The sequence below is a fragment of the Acromyrmex echinatior genome, chromosome 19 (assembly GCF_024713525.1).
Source record: "Acromyrmex echinatior isolate Ae372 chromosome 19, ASM2471352v2, whole genome shotgun sequence".
Lineage (NCBI taxonomy): Eukaryota > Metazoa > Arthropoda > Insecta > Hymenoptera > Formicidae > Acromyrmex > Acromyrmex echinatior.
The window spans coordinates 3,454,386-3,479,068 of NC_141870.1; the positions used below are offsets into that span (position 1 = coordinate 3,454,386).

The following is a 24,683-nucleotide window of genomic DNA, read 5'->3' on the forward strand; positions in this document are numbered from 1 at the left end:
GAAAAAAATTAGGACATTCTGATCTCAAAAATAATTTTTTTCAAAATTAACTTTTTTTTAAACTTAATTTAATTTAATCTTAATTTAACTTTTATTAAGTTACTTCTTTATTCAACTTTCAACTTAATTTTATTAATTTTATAAGCCACTAACTTTAATTTAATTTAGTTTAAAAAAGACATTAATTTACCTAACCCTGCTCTGAATATAACTATTTATTTTTAAAAAGATTTTTTGATTTCTATTATGTATGTAGTAATACGATGTAATAATAAGTTTTTTACTTGAAGTTTTAAAAGCCTAAAAATCGCAGGTTTTTAGTCTTTTATTGAATAATTTAAAATATCTATCATCTTAGCGAGCTTCCTCGTATTCATAGCAAGCATCAGAGCGATGAGCGGTTCGATTACAGATTAAGTTTCCATCGACGTTACACTTTAGAATAGGTGCACTCTCTTGCTTTCGTCGCTGCACGTATCCGTGGTAACGTCCCCTTACAAGAGAAATGGCTCTTGCACTTTCTTTTTCTGTCGGGTCATCTCTCTTTCTCTTACCGTTAGTCTTGTCCGGTCGTATGTATGCTGACAGCTCTTTAATGGCGACCATGTTATCTGACATAAAAAACTAATTATAGGAAGGGATCGGAATATTACTCGTTTTTTATAAAAGTTACTCATGGATTAAAACAAACAAAAAACTAAATAAAATAATTATAAAATTTTATTATTATTATGAACGCAACATGAAGATTTTTTATCAAAACTTGATTAAACCTATAAATCTTACAATTCTTTTTATTATTTTATTAAATGTAATAAAATTCAATATCAGATAATATTTTGTTTTGAAAATTGCAATTAATTGAGTTTTTATTTTTTGATGTATTATGAATGCTAAGTTCCCACACCATAGAATTACTTTATTCGAGGAACATTTTTCTAGGAATATTTTTAAAAAGTAGGAATATCTTCTAGATATTCTTAGAAGGTGCTTTAGAGGTCTGTTCTATGTAGGTTAATAATTCCTGATGAGTTTAATGAGAGGAAATTAAAAGAATAACAAAATTAAAGAATTCTTCTGACTGTAAAAGATAAGGACCATTTTCTAGAAAAATATAGATCCGGCTTCCGTTGCGCTTAAGAATATTAGAATCGCGCAGTTATTCGGAGCTGTATTTTTTCCTGCCTTAAAAATATAATCTTGGATGACAGAGAAATAAAGGGCAACTCTGACGAGATTTATCTGTTTGCCCGACATTTCTGCATACCTGAAAGTCCCCAACTTTTACGATTTATCACCCGTGAGAATAGAGTTTTGTTAGGAATATGGAAAATCGTTGTCCGAGATAAAATGAAGTTCGCCTCTGTTACAAAAAAAAACTTGATGAATGTCGATATTCTTTTTATCGGCATCTTTCATGATTATACTTTGAGAGTAGAAAGAATATGTAATAGAAGAAACCTTGACCTACATACTTGTTTGATGCCGAACAGAAATATATCACAAAAAGGATCTCCAGGAGCTTACGACTACAACTGTAATAAGATTGATTGCAAGATTACAAAGTAAAGACTCGGCTTCTTAGAATGTTTTTATTTATAATTATTTTTGCTCTTTTGCTTCTTTCAAAAAAAAACAGACGCATACTTTAGATAATAATATTAAAAATTAAATAATAAAAAAATTAAATAATAAATTATTAATTCTCAATCTCTTTCTTACATCTATTTTTATTTAGTACAGAGTAGAAAATTGATTATTTGTCGACGCGTAACAAAGATGAAAAATTTGAACCGAACCGATAAGAGCAATTTGATATGCGTGGATCTCCTGACGCCGATAGATTCTCTTTCATATCGATTAAACGTAAATCAATCAGGCGCTTGTTGCCGTGACAGATGGTGCGTTGACAATGCGTGGCATGTCCTCCGTATGTTTCCATCGTATGCTTTCTCGCCCCAAATGCCAGGCCTTGGAAGTGAAACGATGAGAAGGAACAAATCGTGCGGATCATTAAAGTTAATGAGTTATAACGCGACGAATGACGCGCCTCACAGTCAAAATTGCACGCTGTTACACTTCGTTGCTAACTGTATTGAAGGCTCCCTACTAGACTTGCAGGCTCCTGCTATGCACGCTTATTCTACTTATCGAGACTATAATTTTAACTCGCTCGCGCAAACCCATCGTCGATTAAGTGCAGCGCTAAAATAATGCATCTGCTGCCGCGTGTAGTGTACACGGCTGCGCTTTCTCCACGTTCTCTAGAAACGATCCATATCCCATAAAGAAACACGTGTTACACATACCTGTGTACGACGTTATCCATTTAGTCAATTGATTAGCTTGTTACCGCAAAACTAACTACGTATACGATCGCAAAATTACATACATCTACTAGTTACATTATGAGAGAAAACGTTTTACCACGTTCCACATCTTTCTTTGTATTTCTTATCATATATTTAAGCTCGCTGATAATAATCTTAGCGATCGCAGATATGTAATATCTGCCAAAATTTACGATAGTGTCCCAGTTGGAAACTGGGAACCATCGTGGTGCATAGGCGATCATTGCAAGCAGCATAACTATACATAAATTAACTGTTAGCAGAAGTATCAGCCAAAGTCGACCTCGATTTTGGGATTCCAATCTCAAATCAATGAACCACTTCTCTCTTCTGAACATGGCGCAATGAGATCAAAGTGCAACACGAACAGTCTTGATAAATCGTAATTTTCTAATTGCACTTTGATCAATTTGCGAAATTTACATGTTTAACTACGTTAGACTTACGCTTTTTATTTTCACGCAAATTTGTATTTATTACTCAACGCGTTGTAATCCGCGTTGCATCCGATAATAATGGTAAGGTTGAATACTTTTGTATAATAAAGATTTTAACATATGAGTTAGAAACCTTTGGTAATATAATAGAAAAGTAACTGCAAATTTTTTTAAAACCTAGAACAGTAAAAAAAAACTGGACAAAACAACAAAAACTCAGATTGCAGACGGAAGGAGTACAAATATGATTGGTCCAACTTATTTTTAATAAATGATTGCATTTATTAAAAATAAGTTGAACCATCCATTAGTACAAATTGCGAGAAAGGACTTGCAACACGAGAAACACAATGTAAAAACATCGATGTGATGTGCGTTGTTACTTACGTCATCAACTGAATCGAGAAGAGTCGTCGTGCAATGCCCGCTGCTATTCTCGGCAGAATGTCGGTTGGAGAAAAATTGTGGGTGAAGCCGGACGAACTCGCAATAGCTGCTCCTCCAAAGAGATCTCGTGTGAGACGTGATGAAGATAATGCCCGAGTTGACTCCGGCCCAACGGTATTCAAACGGCTTCGTTTGAACCGTTTATTAATACAATTAAGACGCCAGACGACGATGGCGTCACGCTTTCGACTACTTGATCCTTTTATTGACAACTTGGACTTTGATAATCGATATCTTTCTCTAGATCAAAAGAAGAATCAAAGTCTTGTATCTTTTTTTGTTTAAAAAAAAGATACGCCACATTGTGACTTTGTTCATTGGTGCATTATGTAACTGCAATTCATCTAGGTCTTCATTTACATCTCCATGAGAAAGAATTATTACTCACTCCTTTTATAAATAGAAGGATGTTCTTAGAAATGCGTTATGTTTTAATCGTATTTTAAGAATTACTGAGATTCTTATGTATAATATTTGTGTAATATTTCTATTTTGAGTCGCGCTATGCTTATCTGTGTGTCATCTATACGGATTATCGATAAATCTCTGTTCCATAGGTGGAAAATGATTGTATCAATTCGAGAGTACTTCTACTACAAGATATGATCTCTAAAAATATTGTCGCGATAAAGTTTCTGCTTCTGAAAAACTTCTGCTTCGGACAACTTTGAAGCTTATGATAAAAGGATTCCTTATTGTCTACATACAAATAAATATTACAAATACATTGGTACATCAGTTTACAGAATCGTTCTTGTCGCTTTTGTATCGAAGAATCATCTGTGGTCAACAACCCGAACACTTCAACCATCGATTACGTCGAGCATTATCCATCGTGCGATCGAACTTGGCAACCATCGAGCCTAGATATCACTGTCTATTTTTATTTAGGTCTCTCAACCTGCTTTTCGTAATCGATCAGTTCTCCAATAACGACCGAGTCTTAAGTGCCACCTATACGGACATCCATATCAATCAAAGTGTGTGTGTACAACAGTGCTACAAAAAAAATGATATAGTGCCACTATATCAGTTTTTTGTTTTCCGTCTCAAACTACGTTTCCTCGTAATCACTTCTGTTTGACATTTTCACGTGGAAAGGCTTACTTAAAAGCTAACAGATAAAAAATTCTACGTCTTTTTTTTTGTATGTATAAAAACTGGATAAATATTTGCACGCGAAATTGTGTAAGAGGAATAACAACACGATAATTTATCGGTTTTTCACCAATTACCGATATTTATGTTCATATATATAATGTTCTCGGCATTGGCCTTATCACGAATATTATTATTATTATAAGCGAATAACTAGCGAATGACAAAACATCTTTTGCATAATTCGTTATGACTCATGCAACCGTGCATATACTCTACACAAGCAGTGACATTCTACGTTCAAGTTTTCTTGCCACCTGCTGTACAACAACTTACTCACGAAGTCAAGCTCTTCTTTCCACGAAAGAATAAAATATGAGGCCGTAAGTCACTTTTCCTATAATTGGTATTATTTGTTACAATTGTAAGATTATCTGTTTGTACAATACTGCAGTCGTAAGATATTCGAATATCCTATTTCCCTGATAGAGGAAATTATAAATTGTTTAGAAATCCGTAAAAGCAACACACCCATCTTGCTACAAGAAAAGGACAGAATTTTGTTTAATGATAATTTCGTCTGCTGTGCTTTACGGAAGTACAATTGGCACAATTGGTCATCAACTTGTGTCTTCTCCATATAAACAATATGCTCTACATCATGGAAAATCCACGATATCTCCTGGTTTCGCAATCGAAAAATTTAACCGCCTTACGTAATTGCACCATTTTCTAGACTTTGATGGTATCCGGTGTACGCGAAACAAATAACGATTCTCTTTCTGCAGTTCCCACGAAATGAATTCGAGCGACTTCCCGTTACGGTGAGAGAGACGCTTATGTCCTCTGTGAAGTCCTTCATTGTGTCTTGACTAGCTGTCGTCAATCGAACGACCTCACTGCAAATATCCTCACAATCTGACACCTTGTTGCTTGATGATAGATATCTTCAAGGCCTGTAATAATTCGCCGCGAGGCGATTTAACGATTCGTTTTATGATTTTCTGACGAGATTACGCATAAAACGCTCGTTTGCAGGTTCAAAACGTTTAGAAATTTTAAATTAATTAAAACGATTCTAGTCGAATATTTTCGTGAAAATATAAAGTTCATTCCCTCTACAAGTAAGCCTCTACAAAAAGATGCTCAACTTTCAGCGAGAAACTTCACTTTCCTCTATTAATAACGATTACTTAATTGTCTGCAAGGACGTCTAATGAATTTAATTCTTGGCAGTTCTTCGCAATTCTCATTTAGAATCGCATGAAACTTACGTACGTAACTCTGGACTGGACAACTCATTTAGCACCCGTGTTATGCGATCTCTCATAAATTGTTTTTGTTGCAATACGAGTAAGCACGCTGAGCGAAACAGATTCGCGCACGTAACTAAGTACAGTAATCGCAATCAAGTAAATACAACTGCACCCGCCGTGAAATAAATTCATGATTTCATAATAAATGATTCACAAAACCCGGAAAGCAAATTCATCCGCATTCAAATGCAAAGTAAAATTATATATCGAAATCTTCTTTTTTTTTTTTAAGAAATATGTAAATGAAAGTTAATTATATTCATGTAGTTAATACGTTGCATTTATGCATTCTTTCTTTATTTATTTAACAATTACTTTCGTAAAATTCAACGATTTTATTGAAAAAACTTGGAAACATAGTACTTGTAACTTTATCAGTGCTACATCCGAGTTATCTTTACGTTTCAAAATTCCCTTGGCATCATTCTGTATGATAATATTGGTATGTGCTTACTGAACCTCTCCTTAATGATAAATGTGAGAAATATGTCGCTTACCATTACTATCTCTTACCTCCATCTCATATATTTGTTTGTAACCATTTCATGACTGTTTGCTTCGCATAATCTTTCAATGCAACGACTACAAGTTCAAATGTATAAATATGATTACGATGCACTATTAGAAATTTCATTATGAATTTAAGTAACATAAAGTAAAGAAAGCTTATGATTATAATAACTGAAAAGCAATGAATAGTTTAACAGGTTTAACTGAAAACCAAATTGCAGTATTACTTAAACGTAATGAACGTGTGCATTATTTCATGCAAAACGATATAAAATTTTATGGAAGGTACATTGAATTTCATAAAATTTTATGAAAAATACATTAAATTTTTATGTACATGTACACATATACTTTTCTGTTACAAATACGTTAAATTCAATGTAATGTAATTAAATTTAGTGCAATATTATAAAATTAAATTCAATTTGTGTAACTCAAAAGTATATTAAATTTCATGATATTTTTTACAGTATATGTGTAAGATTAGTTTTAAATGTGTAAATTGATTTTTGTATACAGAAAGAGAGAGAGAGAGAGAGAGAGAGAGAGAGAGAGAGAGAGAGAGAGAGAGAGAGTGTAGTGTATTATTTTTACACGAAAATCTGCAATCATACGCACACATATATATATTGTAATCACTTTTTACACGTATGAATTTGCAGTAATGTATTTTTTACTGTCACGTTATCTGGAATTTATTTTTGCATAGTGCATATTAATCTTTGTTATTTTTGGACATTTGCGCAAAAATATTTTTCATTAATTCAAATCTAATGGATTTATTTATAGCTTTTCCGAGGAAATTACTGAAGTAGTTTCTTCCAACTTCTCATGCCTTCGAGAAGCTATAAATACGAAGCTGGAACGATGAGTCTTCAAGTTCCACCTCGCCGCGAGAAACGTTATTATACCCGAGTTCTTCCCGGACGAGCGTCAAGAGAGTAACGAGAAACGCTACGCTGATTGCAATTAATTGTGCAATGCGCGTGCGGCGTGGCGCTCTACACGAGAAACGGAAAACGAGCGAGCAAGAGAGGAAAAACGCCGGAACGTCGAGCACCGTAATTTTGAAAACGATCGACACTTCCGTCGCGCACTACCGCTGCTGGATAGAACCGCATTCTTATTGGAGTTATAGCTTGCCTTAATCTCGGCAGTGATGGCTATTGAACGTATCCGATGACACGTTAATTAGCTCTATTCGGATCAGGTTCAGAGAAATTGCCGTAGTGCTGACGTACAAAATGGATCGAGAGATCGTAATTTTCGTATTTATATTTTCAACGCTTCAAATTATACTCTAAATTTTTTGTAGTGAAATCTCACTCCAAGAGAGTGAAAATAGAACCACTCTTGAAAACAAGTAAAAATATTTTACTTCTTGAAAGAGAGAGAGTGAAAATTATTACTCTTTTTCAGAAAGTGAAGGATGATTATATTTTCACTTTCTTGGGGTGAGATTTCACTGTAAGAAATTTACCTACTATATGATATATATAGTTCCTGCTTTCTTTTTATTTAACATCTACACTGAGAGAAAAATGTACTTAATTTTTATAAATAATTGTTTGAATAGTACTAATATGATTTATTTACGCAAAATATTTGCTAAATGAAAAAAATATGACAGTTATATAAATCAAATTAATGGTTCTTGATTTATCAAATGAACATATGTTTACATTAAATATTCAGCTGGCAGTATTCAAACAGATATTTACTACACTTAAAATTTAGTACACTTTTCTCTCAGTGTAAATAGCGAATATTGCGAGAAATGTAAAAAAATGGAAACTACACATATCAAGAAGATATTTCGTAAAATGAACTAAAAGAAATGTTATATAATGAGAAACGTGTTACGCTTGAGAAGAGAATTGTAATAATACTGAGAGACAGTTGTCGGCAAGTTTATGGCGTTCGATATTTCCGTCTTACATAATACATTACTTCCACTGGCCAAGTGGAAGTAACACCTTCAATATAGGTATTTGCCCCGGGACCACGCGTGCGTAATTTGCACTTGCCATTCAGACCGGGGTACATCCTCATTAAGCTGATCAGACTGAGTTTGCATGCATTATCTGTATGAGCATTACGGGACACTCAAGCTAAAAGGAGTTGATGCGCGACGTTCTAAAGTTCCTGAATGGCCAATCAGTGTAGCGTTATGGCATTTCCGCAAAATAATAAAGCCGTGGCTGAATAATACATCATTAACGTTACAAGCGGAGCAAATATTAATCGCCGACATTGCTCTTTCACAGAACCGCACGATGTTTCAAATTTGGGTGTCCTCGTAAGAAGATATGCTACTTGCTTCAAGGAATTCTAATTATAATTTAACGTCTCGCTGAACAATTAAATTTGCATTCAAGGTTATCTAAACTCTGATATTCTAACGTTTGATATTCACATTTTGCGTATAAAATTCAAGAGGCAATGCAATAATACCTTCGAGACCCACGAAGATATCGATCGTAATACTTTCGGTTAAACTTCGCCCACATTTGTGTCATTTCGCGACGTTAAAAATCGACGCACTTCCATGCAATGTAATCACCGGTAAATTTATAATAGGATCGGACACATACGGCCTCTCGAACCATAGCGCTTTGCTCGACAAGGAAGCCAATCTTTTTATACCCCTCCGATCGGTAGCCTAATCAATAGAGACAAGAAACACACGCTTTTGAACTGCTGTTTTGCTATTTCTTGTGAATCTCTAAACCATAAACATGGCTAGAATGTGACACAAATATGTTCTAAGAGAATCCTACAACTTTTATTATATACAGTCTACACGAGATTCCTCAGTTTAACGTTAGAAAAACTATAAAGTGGATGAAACAATTATCCAGAGACAATTTGGAACGATAATCTTATTAAAACAATAATATTATAAATTATTACAAGAAAATCTCTTTCAATTTTATAGAAAACTATGTTTCATTTACTAAATTAATAAATTATAAATAAATTTTAATGTGAGGAAATAATTACTTTTGAATTTTGCTGTAGAATAAGATGTATAAAATATTTTTTATTATATAAATGCAGAAGAAATAATTATAGAAGAAAAAGGATGTTGATGTAAAAAATGAGTATTTACACTAACGAGTATATTCGGTTTTAAAGGAGATGACATGATGTTGCATTATATATGTATGCGTAATTACAACACTCATAATTTATAAATATGTGATTAAGATGTACTGATAATCATACGCAGCACAGTTGACTAGATTATTTATAGAAGGATAAAATTGCATGCATGAAATTTCAATTTAAAAAAAAATATGAAAGTTATTATGTTAAAATATTTATTAACGGAAATATTTCGTGAATCAAGGATATTTATGCGAGTATTGCATTTACAAAGCCATAAAATGCTCGGAATGTAACGCACGTGTCTGACAGAAATATTTATCTGTGACATAAATAATTTCTTTCCTCTGGAAAAGCGAAAAAATAATGCATTTATTATTTATGATGATTTATGTTCTATCGTATTGGAAAAAAATGAATGTGAAAAGATCTGTACAAAATCGAAACGAAATTATTCGAAACGGTGGATTTAAGTAAAAGTTTCTTCTATAAAATATAAGTAATCAAGCAAAGAGACTGCAAGAAATTTAAAGTTGAAAATTGAAACAATAGAGGCTGTTAGAAATGCTCACTCTCATTTTCATTGCATTCTTAAGCGTGTCGCAGGTTCAAATTACCGTTAGATAATACATGCGTGTACTGACCTTGGTTACAGTCTGATGAATGCCAGCAGTTTTAGCAGCAAGTAAGACAGGATTCGCACAAAAACATTAATTGGAATGTACAATTAAGTCATATTACCGTGTCGTGCTTGTTACTTCCATTAACCAGCCGAGATCATTGTCCTCTTCTGGCCCTTTCGCTCTTTTTCTTTTTACATATATCTGGAAATATTATCATTACAACACATTCTTCTCCTTTCCCTAAAAATAACATCATAAAAATGAATGTGAGAAATAAACATTATTTGTGTTGAGTTTAAGTAATTTTTGAAAATATTATGTTAAATGCTCGGAAATATTGTTCCATAAATATTGACAATTGAATAATTTAAATTATATTATTTGTGTTGGATTTAAGTAATTTGAAAATATTGTTAAATGCCCATAGTTGTTCCATAAATATTTGCAATCGGATAATTGAGAGGTGCAGAAGAAAAATTTGCAATTTCTACTTTCTAGCACTTGCAGTAGAGTTTAACGAAACCTTTCTATTAAATAAACAAAATAAACAAGATTTAGAAATATTTTCTATTTGCAATCTTCTAACATGAGACATCCTCCAGTACCTATTACCAGCCTTGACCAGAGTTGTAATTCCATGGGTACATATATTTATACAGCATATGCACCTTCAACAGCAGCACACCTGAACGGAGGCATAATTAGCACTATATGTAAATAAGCTTTTGCGACGAGTGAATCCTTACGTAAGCCTGGTCTTCGTTTTACTACGTTGGCCTTCGACAGCAGCCGTCTTCGTATTCGAAGCACATTTGATTTGTCATTCCTATCTTTGTTGAGATGAAACGAAATCATTAATATAAATAGCTCATTGACTTCGAGCTGACTTCGATCGTAATCGATTAGTAAATGGTTTATGTGTATGTTGGATGATAAAAATAAAATAACTCATCTCAAGAAATATGCTGAAGATATTATTTTTATTATTTTATGATTGATTATTTTAATTTTATAACGCGTACTCGCAATTCATTTATAATGTTCATTTTATTAATATTATAATATAATATAATTTTTATCTAAAATAATGACAAAAATAAAATAACTTATCTCGTTCTCAAGAAATATTATTGAAGATATTATTTTTATTGTTTTGATTGATTATTTTCATTTTATAATGTGTACTCGCAATTTATTTCTAACGTTCATTTTATTAATATTATAGTATAGTTTAATTTATCTAAAATAATATCAAGATAATTTTATTGTATTGTCGGATGCGTTGTTAACTACTTTAAATGTATGTGTTATACATCTGCACTAATTAGCATTTTTTATATTCACCTTACATAGTACCATTATGTATGATTGATCTAACTTTTCTTTTAAATGCAAGTTGTTTCATTAATGTACCATTTAAATAGCACTCGCTAATTTTTTACTCTACGATTAATCAGAACTCTTAATCTTCCATTTTCTTAGAAAAAAATTATGTACACGATATATAACAAAATTACATAATACATAAAGTAATAACGGAGAAAAATTAAATCTGTGACGCTCGATTAAACTGTAAAAAATACGCGGAACGACGAGTATAATCTTTTCGAGATAAAGTTACTGGAAGAAGTAATTCGATTATCCCTTCCCGGCGGCGGCGGGAGGGTTTAACGGAGGATTCCTCGTCAGCCTGTTACTTTGACGTGTCGCGTAATAACAGGTATTCTTTCTCACACGATCATTCATCGCCGCGAGAGCTGCGGAGAGCGCGTCGCGAGCCTTCTTCGGAACGTCAGTTCATGTTCGACCGTCGTGTCGCGTGGATCGCACTACGTCCGACTTGCAGCGCATAGTCGTATTTATTTATAAACCACGTATCCGGGAACGTGCGCGCCGTGGATAGCATCAGGTTTTCCTCCCAGTCGCTTTTCCGAAGCGTTGCGTGTCGCAACGTGAGGCTACGGTGATCGTGTTGTGCGTGCTAGTGCGAGATCGGAAAAAAAAAACATTCCGTTCGACACCCAATCATGTGTTGCCAAGGTAGGACAGGTGTTTACTACCTGGCAAAATCTGGAAAACTTGTCATTTTTTACGGAATTCCTTTTTTATCCTTGAAAATCGAGGATTTTTGTGGAATTTTAGTCTTTAAATTCTTTGGAGTAGAATCTCACTCTATAAAGAGTGAAAAATGAACCAGTCTTGAAAAAGAGCGGTTTAATTTTTAATCTTTAGGAGTGAGATTTCATTTTTTAGAATGAGATTCACCCTAAATATTTTAGAGAGTGTTGGTCACTCTCAGGAAAGCTTTTGGAATTTAACTATTAAATTTAAATTCTGCCTCTTTCTAAACACATTGTTTCATTTGATCATTTTCTCTTAATAATGCAAAATGTTGGCAATCAGTTAGAAAATCCGAGAATTCCTTTGCAAAATATCAATAAATACTCAGTAGGAGGAAGTTTGCACTGTTGATCCAGACTCAATTCGGCACGCGCTTATTTTCAGCATGAAACTGTGAGGCCAATCTACATGAAATCTGAGAGGCTGATGAAGGAATATCCGTTTTCGCGTGCGCACTTCCGATTCTAATTCCAACGCGGCCGATTCCGGGCGGAAATATCGCGACTCGAATCCCACATCCGTTTCGGAGCTAAGATCTCAAATCGATCGTGTTTATCTTCCCCAAAGTCTCGGCGAGGGAGATCCCAACTTGAAACTTCAGAACTGCCGATTAATTGGTCCAAACTAGAACTGCTCTTCTCGCTCGGGACTCAATCGATGCCTTATTCAAGACCATTAGTCCTGAATCAATTCGAGTCGCTCGGCGCTCGATATGGATGGAAAATTATGAACGCACTTGACGCGATCGATTAAGATGTGTGCTACGTGCAACTCGTTAGCGCGTATCGTAGCTTCGAGAGGATTGAAGTGCGTTGCTGAATGCTCCCGAAGGTCACTGCGAGGTAGCACTCGTGTCGCTTATCAGGCCGCTCCTTGAATTAACGATAGAAAACTCACGATATGTCTGATCATTGCTTCTGCATGCAAAGAACGAACAAAGATTGTGGTCAAGTATTTAAAAATTTAATCACACTGAGAAAAATAGTCTGGTTGGATTAATAGTAATTCTGATGGAAAATGCACTAAATTATCTGGTAGTTAAATCTACTAGAATTCTAGTTGAGATAATTAAAATTCTAATACAATTATTCTGATGAAAATAAAAAATTCTAGTAGATTTTGCTATTACATAATAAGAATTCCAGTAGAAATCTTCCAGTATTAATCACAATTCTGATTATCTCAACTAGAATTCTAATAAATTTAACCAGAAAATTCTGATTCGTTCATTTTCAATCACAATTTTTTTCAGTATATAGATACAGATCTGAAAGTATTTTTACTTGACTCTGAAAATAATTTTGTTGTATCATCAAAATAATAATTACGTAGAAATCTCAAATATGCTTAACAATGCTATAAAAAGTTTGGACATTCTAACAACCACTTTGAGCATATCCTGTATGATTATTTTGATGATACAACAAAATTATTTTCAGATTTGTATTTAACTAAATTTTTAAACAATATTAAGATTGAAAACAAGATGACTTTTATGAATAAAGTAATTATCCAGCAAACAAGATATTTTTTTATCGTCATTTTTAACGTCAAAATGACGACAGACATTATCTTGTTTGCTAAGTAAATAAGTATAATATATGAGAATATGTCTATTACAGTCAAAGTTAGGTGTTACAATAATGTGTATTTAAATTAAAATATCAAAATATGTATTTAATTCTAGCTGTGGTAATATCTTTCACAATAGGTTCTTCATAGATTTTTAAAATGCTAGTAATATCAAATAAACGGTGTAATTTAATTTAGGGCAATTATTGTTATTTGTATTTCAGTTTAATCGTGTTGCAATCCGAAAGCAATCGACGCGTATACTTCTGACTTTGACCGTAATAAGCGTTTCTCGTATACGTAATAAATTTTTAAATACTTGAGTAAAATCGTCCTTTCCACGTGACTATTCTCGTGTACTATATTAATGATGGTAGTTGAAACATCTAAACTACCATAATCATCAAAATCCACGCGACATGCTTGAATTCCCAAGATCGCTGCACACTTCTTACTCGCATTAACGTATAAATAAAAGTATATTTGAAGTGTGTATAGATACGCGAATGTTAGATCCGCTGACCTTAAGAAACGCTAAACATGGAGTTCTCTCGCACGCATCTATCAGTGCGAGTCAGTCACGGACACGCTTCGCTGCGGGCGACATCCTGTAAACCTGTGTGCGTCGCTCTCGTATGCGATGAGTACGGATCTCTGTTTTCGTAATGCCTTCGACGATTCTACAATTGATCTTATTCGCGAGAGCGCGTTAATAAAATTTGTCTTTTACCCTTATCGAAGCACTTACGAAAGATTATCGAACAGGAATGACAGATTTTTATAAATAAACTGATATGTTGTTTGAAGGATCATCCATAGTAAGGTTAAGATCAAAGGTCAGCAAAAGCATTTGATTACACGAAAAGAACGATTTAGAAGTTATAAAAATTTAGCTAGACACAGATCTGATAAAATAATTTTGTTAAATCATTAAAATAATTATGTGATAAATTCAAATTTAGTGAGCAATGCTACAAAAAATTTTGCTGTTCTAGTAACTAACTGGGACGTTCTATACATAATTATTTTATTTAATACAATTATTTTCAAGTCTATATTTAGCTAAATTTTTAAATACTTTAGCAAAGCCGTTCTTTTTATGTAAAAATTGTAGGAAATAAAATTTAAAAAAATCCATCTGGCGAGATTTCGAAACGAGATACTTTTTGTTGCACAGAAAAGATGGTTTTGCTGAAAATTTAGCTATAGATTTGAAAATAATTGTGTTGGATCATCAAAATAATTATGTAGAACGTTCCAACTGATCGTTAAAATGTCAAAACTTTTTTCAGCACTGTTCATCATGTTTGAACTTCCTACATTTAAGCCAATAAAATTACTTTCAAATCTGCATCTAGTAAAATTTTTAGATACTTCAGCAAAATTATTCTTTATCGTGTATAGAAGATTGATTATAATTTGTAGCATACATGGAAGCGAGTTAACGTTGTACACGTTATTTCGCTGATGTCAGAAGTCAGCGAATGAACAGATCGCACATAATTTCCAAGTCGTATCTTTATACGCGCGATGAAATGCGACGAGAAAGCGCCTCCTAATTAGTGTATTTCAGCAAGCGTGAAATCTTCAAGGGTTGCCGTATACTTCATTGCGTTTCTTTCTCTCCTTTTTCGAAGTTTAACGGTGAATCTTTAAAACGTAGCGTAATACACAAAAAGCTGCTGGACCATGTTCTTCTTCGTGCGAACGTGTGTTAACGACGCGCTCCGGTGCGCGCGTACTCACGCTCGAAAGACCTCGCCCTTTTCTCTCTCCATACAGGATTCTCAGATACCTGCTGCACAACCTGCTTATTCTTGTGTGCACAATCAACGTTACTTCGAACCGAAATCTCTGCCCTCCCTTTGTACTCACAAACGCAGGAGAACTCTCACTGGCCGCAACTGGCTTTCTGAAAGATCGTCGAAGACGAAGAAACTTCCTGCATATTTTATCATAATTTTAAAAGATTGATTCTCCATTCTGCATTTTTGAATTAATTATCTCTATCAAATGTCTTTTTAATTTAGACAGAAACGAGAAAATTATATTAAAATTAAAATTATGTGTCGTCATGTATCATTATTACTTTTATGTATAAATGGCTGCATATTATATTAATTATAAATTTTCTTCCATGTATGTATTCCTCGCCCACGACGCATTTTGCCATTTGAAGATCTACCTGTCGAGCAGATATTTTTAGCGCGAATTGGGTCGCATGATTTAATCGATGTCACGTTATACATCCCGTACTTGGTCATTATTAACCTTGGATCGCCTCGTCCAGAAACTAATTCGATCACAGCTCGTGGAATTGCATTAGCACGAGGGTCTGAATATACTTATCGCATGGGGGAGCATAATCACCAACGTTCACGCACAGGAGCGTTTAACGAAAATCTCTCTCCTTACTTGCAAATCGTACAACGAAATAATATAATAATTTACTTTTATTACGTGCAATTATTGTAATAATTTTCATTAAACTTGCGTACCGTAACCTCAGGTTTTCTTGTCGATGCGAAACTTTCGTTCATTAACATTTCAAGTAAGAAAGTTTAGCGTAATTTAGATAAATTGATATAACGCTCTGTATATTTTTTTATTTTAGACGAGATTTATATTAATATATAACTGAACGGATTTTAGATATCTTCACAATCTTACAAATATACTAAAAATGTTTAGACTCTCTTCAGTTCTTCTTTCACTTTGATAGAGACATTATATCATATTATCAGTGAATTAACCAAGTAATATAAAATTAATAAGTATAGGACTACAAACCAAGCAAGGTCTTAATGCTATGTTATTATGAAACAAAAGTTTATTATAACATACATTAAAGTTTATTATAACAAGTAATATAATTTAATAACGACAATCTTGCGACTGTCACGACTCGATTGGGAATAGACGTTGAAATTTGTCAGTCTCTTTACGCTCCACATATTTCAAAACCCTTTCCTCCGTCACCCTACTTACCGCTCTCATCTATCTTCCCTTCTCTCATTTCTTCTCAGCATTTTGCGCGGTACTATGTGAAGAAAAATATGAAGCACTTAACGTAGGGAGTGAAAGAAGGTGGGGATATTATACGTTAAAACTTGTTACGTAAAACTTGTCCCCTGCTAAATAATTCTTGCTTAATAATTTAAATGAATAAATTAAATATCAGGATTGAGTTTATCTGAAATTGATACGTTGCGACAGTGTTAAAAATTTTGTCACATTTACGCAGACAATTATATTGAACTGTTATTTCTCAAGTTACGACACTGTAAATTGTATCTGAAATTCTATCTCGAGCGTGAATCCTATAACGGAACTTTATACGAGTGCAGATATCGCGATAGTAATTCTTGCAGAGAGTCTTTCGCGTAAAGGCCTGATAAAGCACGGATCTATGTGGCGTGCAGCATTTGCCTTAAATTCTGAGAAAAAATGCTGATGTGGTGGCTTCTTGATCGTGTCATATGGCGACGGGGATTATGTGCCGAGCGAGAGAAAGTAGGTGGTTCCATCCAATCGATAACGAAGTTCCTTCTTCGCAAGAGTGTCTTTTGTGTTCGTAAAATCGATTTCTCAAACTGAAAGGAGCCTTGCAATTGTGCCGCATCTTCCTGCCATTTTCTACGCAAATACACGCACCACTGCTTTTATTTGATATTCTCTACCGAAACAGGAGTAAATAGGAGTAACAGGAGTAACTAAGTTATATAGCTCACATATCATCTCATGTCGTAAATTTCTTAAACAATCTTAAACATATGATACTTGAGATATATAAATATAAAGCGATAACTAAATGTGTGATAAAATTAGCAAAATGAATATATCTTAATATCTTCTTAAAACTTGCACTTTGTGCAAAATATATTATTAATTAATGATTTGAAGATCTCTAAAATTGTATAATTCATGAAAACGCTAGATAAATATTTTTATATTTATTTCATAAAAAATTTGTCACATCGATTTGCCAACTTTTAGTTAAAGTTTCTTGAGATGCAGAAGCGCGATGTCGCCTGAAAATTTTTCTGCTAAACTTTCGATAAACGTTTGAAGACGTTGTAACTCAACGTTGCGAGATTGATCCCAGATTTTGAGGTTTTCATCCCTTTCGAGATGAATAATCTGCCTGAAGCAGTCTTTAAGGATCGTACAGGTGGACTTTAACAAGTTTCGCTTCAAGGCCAATAGGAACAGTTCCAACTAATTGCACCTTCGGGATCATCCTGCATGAATTTCTGTGCTTCAACAATTAAGCAGAGCAACACCAACATCTTATCTAATAGAAGACCGACCGTTTCTGACGTTCGTTAAAGTGCGAAACACGGCATAACGATTATAAGGGCTGCACGGATTCTTTATTATAGCCTTAGGATATGCTGCTGCAGGCGCATAGATAGGCGGATAGACTGCATAAACCTAAAGTATGTGCTTCTATTCAAACCTAAGATATGCTGCTTCTATTTCAAATGTTTACATGCATAATTCTCATGATAAAGATTCTACAATAATTTATATATATTAGGTGTTGGAATTAATTCGTAGCGTTTTACAAGTGATGGGAAGTACTTTCATTAATGTATTTTTTAATGCTCATGTGAAATAAATAACATTCTTTCATTTAAAAACGCTACGAATTAATTCCAACACCTAATATAATAATATATTCAGATACAATCTAATTCTTAAAGCTTCCAATTTCAAAAGTTTTGCTTGAGAATTCTAAATAATTCCAAGGAAATAGTTTTATGACTCGGATTGAATTTAATCGAAAAATTAAAAAAAAATATTGCTAATTTTTATATATTAAAAGCCATAAAATTGGTATGCTAATATCTTTGGATTTTTATTTTTCACAATCGCCAGAATTTTTTTACATAAAAATTCTATAAATAGAATATTATTTTCACACGGAGAGATAATCACAAGCGATACACTGCAATAAAAAAGACGCATTGTAAATCGTTGATGCCCGCGCCGGTGGAAATCGATCATTTATTTTTTACGTAACGGTCGACGAGCGGTAGCGTGTAACCTTCGACAATGTATAGGCCTATCGACGTGCGGAATTGAATTACGGTGAGGACGTAGAGGTTACTGACATGGCCCTGCTTTGTTCGTAACCCATCCGTAATGAGCGCCGTAATTTATCCATAATTTATTCGTTGTTACATTCCTTTTGACAGCCATAGCGTACCACGTTTATTCACCATATAACAGCAAATCCTGCGGCGTTGCATGACCGGTACGTCTTGTTAAACCGGCCAGAATAGTTGCCGGGTCTGATAACAGTAAAGTGCGGGTGCCCAATACTTTACGAGAAAATATGTGATTGAGGAATGTTGATAAATGCGTAGAAAGTTCAATCAGAGTGTGAAGTCCACGATTTTTCATTATACCATACATATATGTGGTGCAAACCATCTTAGATTAATCAACCGAGATCTCGCCGCATACAAATACCGCGGATGCGATATGTAACCGACTAGCAATTAGAAATGATAAATATGGTGGATTTATTATCGTGTAACTGCGAATCGATATATAACTCTTATGCGATTATGCGATTAATTAATCAAATAACTTTTGAATTTATAACAATGTCAGAATAATTATATCATTTCGCGAGAAATATCAATAAAGGAAGAAAACTGTCTACAGTAATACGAGAAAGAGAGAAAAAAAGAGAGAAATATGTGTCATTATTAACCCGGAAATAGTCACCTGGTTTTTGTTTTTATATTTACACAATCAACCTGGAATGTTTTTACACGATTAAAGTCACTATTATTAACAATATATTGTATATTATTGATTATTTTCCAATTTATTAATATTTGAGAACATTATGAACATGGATTTAATCACAATTTTCTGAAATCACAAACAAAACTTATTATAACATTAGGATATCTGTCCCAATTACTATGCCTGTCCCTATTAATGTGCTTTTGTATTTCGATAAGTCATAAAGAAAATTAGCATGAATAAATAAGAAAAAATATTTTTTCTTGTTAAGTTAAATTATTAATACGATACCGAAGATAATATTTTATTTTTTGAGTATTAAAGTATTTTAAATATTTTTCAAAAGAATTTATGTGAATCCAGTAATATCGCAAAATTTTAAGCTTGTCCCTATTAATGTCCCTATATTGGAGCTGAGAACGTTGTGTTATGTACATTGAAATAAATATAATTGAGAAATAATGATTTATATAATATATTAACTTAAACAATTAGCTTAAATTTATTATCTGTTTTAGTAACTATATGTTAAAATGAGCAAAATGTGGATAAACACATAAATTGGGGACACATTAATAGGGCCATTGCTTAGAGGACTCACTAATAGGGACAAAAACATGTTTTATTATTTTTCTCAAAAATATTATAAATATTAATATTTATAATGTTTATATTTTTTAGATTAAAGAAATATTATAAGAAAAAGTTAGTTGAATGCAAGCAGTTACAAAATTAAAGCTACAATATTTAATAATTAATTCAGTAATAAGCAAGTTTGACTAAAAGGTACATTAATAGGAACAGTTATTCTATTTCTAGAAAAAGAAAAGATTTTAATTAATAGTACTTTTTTATTACGGATTTTCGATGGAAATGCATATTCAAGGGTTTGTAAAAAATAGTTATTAAAAAAGAAATAAATATGTAAACAATATCCATACAAAACAATATTTTACAATAATTCACATTTTTCCGTCGCAGGGATGTAAAAATACCCCACGTGACTATTTTCAGGTTGAAAATGAAACTATTAAAAAATACAGATGGAATATAATATTTAGACGAAACAAATTAATGTAACAGAAGAATAAATTCGATGTTATCAACACGAGGGGAGATTAAAATTCTCAAGTAAACTATCGAGAAACCATTTCTCAGACAAGACGATGCCTTGACCCGTGCACAATCGCAATGTTGTGCACAATAAGAGAGAGTGCGCGCTTGAAAATGCACCGTGTTCGTATCTATTCAACGCTTCCTTCGTACACAATTACTCTTACGTACTCTTATGTACTCTTATGTACTCTTATATACTCCGAGCGAATGCTTTTCGTCCATTTATTCTGAACCAACCGCAACATCGTCGGCCACTACGGTTCGCATTCCAATTAAAAAAATTATCATTAGAAGCACGCAGAGAGACCTTTATTGTGTTTTGTGAATAATTTTCGGGCTTTTCAAGTATTGGCTACGTGCCAACAAGCCTTAATCTTCTCCTACGTTGGCGATCGATTGCAAGTAGTCCGCAAATAATTCTTGCAATACATCGCGGAAAGAAGTACAAAATATTTACAAACATAGCAGTCGTACATTATTTTATTGCACGTACAAATTAATAAAAAACAAATTAAACGAAAAATATAAGTAAAGATATCAGAGACACAAATATGATCATATTGTCCTCTAATTAATTATTACTAGAAGCCTGAGCAATTTGCGGGAAAACATCTCGGAATGAGGATTTTTCAGAAAAATAAATGCGAACGTGGGAAAAATTGTACCGACGATGATATAGCACGAAAGAAACTGTTTGTGACACTTACACCAGTTTACTTCTACTGAAGCGCGAAATGACGTCCCACCATCTCTTTTAACACGACAAAATATCGGAACGAAGCATGACCTACATTTGAAACTTGATTTTCCGGTTCAAAATTAAAATAGCGTGTGCGACCTAAGAACTTTTATGTCCATCGCTACAAATGTATAATACGACATGTCGATAATATATATCGGTTAAACAGCATAAACGTCACATTTTAATAAACATCAATATTGCAGCTTTATGATGCAGTTGAAGTATTTACTTTTCCATGTCTTTTCAAACGAATTTGTTTTTGCATTGGCAACAGAAGACTACTCTGTAAAAGTGAGTCAGTGTAGTATTACTGACTTCAGTACTACACTGATAACTGATGTAATCATCAACAAATATCTACTGTTTTTTCAGTAATAATACATTGATTCGCTTTTAGAGATTATGATTTTCTGCAGATTCAATCTGTAGAAACTATAACTTCTAAAAATGAATCAGTGTATGTGTATCATTACTGAAAAACAGTAAATATTCTGATAACTGATAACTGAACTACAGTTATAAGTGTAGCACTGAAGTCAGTGATAATACACTGATTCGCTTTTACAGAGTTACTTATAATCGCTCGCTACTAACAGCACTTGTACTAATCCAGATTTTAGACATAAATTCGCGGACGTAATTGTAAACAATAACTGTGTCGGCTAGTTAAATATCGTTAGCCAAGCTGTCGTCATTGCGAACGGCAGCCCGTCGTCGACACATGATTCATTGTCGGATGCAGACGTCCTTCATCACCCTGAAATCACGTCATGGGCCGGATCATTATCTCCGCATGGCGCGTCGCAATTGTTTCGATTATCGGAAAATGTATAATACTATTGAGCGCGCACTGGTGGAGCAAAACTGTTTAATCCACCATCTGGTTATAATGGCTAATCGAACGTAACGGCTCGCCTGTAGCAGAAGTAAAATATTAAAATCGTACAGTCTGGGAGAAAGAATTCCGATTGAAACTATTTAATTTACCTTCGTTCTGTTTCAATGCGCAGGATAACTATATGCCAGATATACTATACATTTCCTACAACTAAAAATAATTACAAACAAAATGTATCATGCAAATATGAATGAACGTTCCGCTTGACGCTCGTGAGTGGTTTAAAAACACGGATTATTTCATCGTCACGTTAATAACACAGTCTCCACACTACAGTGCTAATTTTAGGACTGGAACCGGCAAGTAAGAGAGGCAATATCCATCGTTTTACGATAATTTGATTACACAAACACTGCATTTCGTGACTGCCGCTTAAGTGAAACTAATCGGCCCTCGAATAATCTATTGGGACAAGATGAAAAACACGAAACATCTTCATTCATGAAGTTCAAAGAAAATTATGACTTTCTAACAGCACCTGTCTGTCCACATTAACTCGCTACATAGTGCTATTCCTAGACAAATGACTAGTTATGAGACATAGTAATCGCGGTTTATGATTTGATCACGCAAACATCCAAATACCTTGATGTCCAGACATTCTAGATGAATCGGCAGACAGTATATAGCATTCTATGCTGCAAGAACTAGATTTCATAAAACAAGATAAATAAACGCGATAATATCTTCGCAGCTATTGACCAGCGATGTATTCGGTCCAAAAGATATCGTGGTTGCAAAAAGGGGACGCAGACGTGTACAGACAGTGTACTTTGCAACACGTATTTGCAAAACACCGTCGCGAAGCTTCATTTCTTTACACAATCGTGTCTCTTTTCAAAGCATCTTAAACAGAGCCAGCCAATCTCGAGAACCAGTCTTTGCACTAAAAACCAGTTCAGGTGGCTCGCGGAAAAAGGCGCTTCTTTAGCAGCTTGCAAGTCGTTGAGATCCGACGTTTCTATTCAAAACAAGATGCGAGTCTTGAACGTGAAAGCGAAAAATATTCGTTTCGAACGTGTGAAAGCAATCTTTATGTTGAGCGAATGATAATTTCAATTGTAAACGTAGATTTTTTTTTTTAAAACAAATATATAATTTAATATTTCTAGCGTAGAAATTATTCTCGATGTAGAACCGAGTGATAAACAATTTCTAAATAAAATTTTTGAAGAAATTTTTATAAGTACCATCATTTGCATTGATAACAAAATGTTAGAAACGATTAAAAGCAAACGCAAACGTTTGATAAAAAAAGATCTGTTAGATTTATCTAGTAAGATAAATAAAGATGATAAAATCTCAACCCCAAAGAAACTTTGCATATGTAAATATCCTGTCAATATTCTTTTACTGCGATCCAACGTTTTTCCTTAATGTGGCACGACAAATTTAAAAACATCTATATTTCCTTAACTGCCATCTTTTCGACATTGTCCTCGTGTCATGACACGATTTTCCGTCTTGAGATTTCTGTCAAGTTCTCTCTAATGAAATATATATTTATATCTTCACTGCATTGAATAAATGGACTCTTATATAATAGATTCAATTAGAGTTGTATATAGATTATTATTTAAATTTTGTTTGCGTTTCTATCTAATTCACGTTTTATTCTATAATTTATTTTTTTAGTCACGACATTTTTGTTTTATAATCTATTCATTTGCATTGTAATTATTTTAACTTGACTTATAGAGATAAGTTATTGCTGATATTTTATATGCGTGTATGTCTTTCATTCATGCGCCTTGTAATTATCTGCCTTATTTACAAATTAATCTTTTATATATACACATACATACACACACACACACAAACACACACATATATATATGTATATAAATTGTCACACTGAGAGGGAACAAATAGTTTTGCCAACTATAAATTAACAACTCTAAAATTTAAGTACTTGCAACTAGTTGTACAAAATAATATGAACTAAAATAGTACTGAGAATAAAAATATAGTATAGTACTATAAAAATATAGTATTCAGTACTACTTTAGTTCTTATTACTTTGGAAAACAGTTGCAAGTACTGAAATTTTAGAGTTGTTACAATAATTTGTATTGTCAAAACTATCTTTATTCTCTCAATACATTTTACTATTTTTATGGAATTACTTTCAGCTCGTTATTGCTTCTTAATTAGTATACAAATAATATTATGCGAACAACGACAAATTAGGAAATATTAAACACTATTTCTCACTTATTTAGAGGAATCTGAAAACGTTAATTACCTTCTCTGAAAATAATTTTGATAAAAAATTTCTTCTCTGAACATAATTCTATAAAATAAGATTATATTTCGCGTAAAAACAAATTAATAAAAACTCGAGAGAACCATATATTTTCTGTAACATTTTTCAACGATGAGTATTCTCTTGTCGATGATTTCAAAACCTGTGGTGACATCCATTATTAAGGAAACTCTTAAGCGGCCAATCACAACGCAATGACTCAAGCGTGACTACATGAGGGAACGTATCGTGTTCATTCGAATGCATCGATGATCTGGCTCTCATACATGGCGTAAGAATATCATTGTCATTACAAATGCGAAACGGTATTTATAA

General features: G+C 33.3%; 1 protein-coding gene and 2 long non-coding RNA genes across 9 annotated transcripts in view; 1 reads left to right on the forward strand and 2 right to left on the reverse strand.

The window, feature by feature from the left end:
- The window catches only part of Synd (protein kinase C and casein kinase substrate in neurons protein Synd), a 62,199-nt gene that overhangs the window by 19,999 nt on the left and 17,517 nt on the right, over nt 1–24,683 (forward strand). The gene's annotated exons all lie outside the window — the stretch shown is intronic.
- Nucleotides 477–4,716, reverse strand: LOC147906641 (uncharacterized). Its single transcript, XR_015548271.1, has 2 exons — nt 3,176–4,716; nt 477–611 (listed from the first exon to the last, which is right to left on the reverse strand). It is a non-coding gene; the product is annotated as an uncharacterized LOC147906641 (long non-coding RNA).
- LOC147906642 (uncharacterized) lies at nt 9,237–11,929 on the reverse strand. The gene is made up of 2 exons (XR_015548270.1): nt 10,496–11,929; nt 9,237–10,091 (listed from the first exon to the last, which is right to left on the reverse strand). It is a non-coding gene; the product is annotated as an uncharacterized LOC147906642 (long non-coding RNA).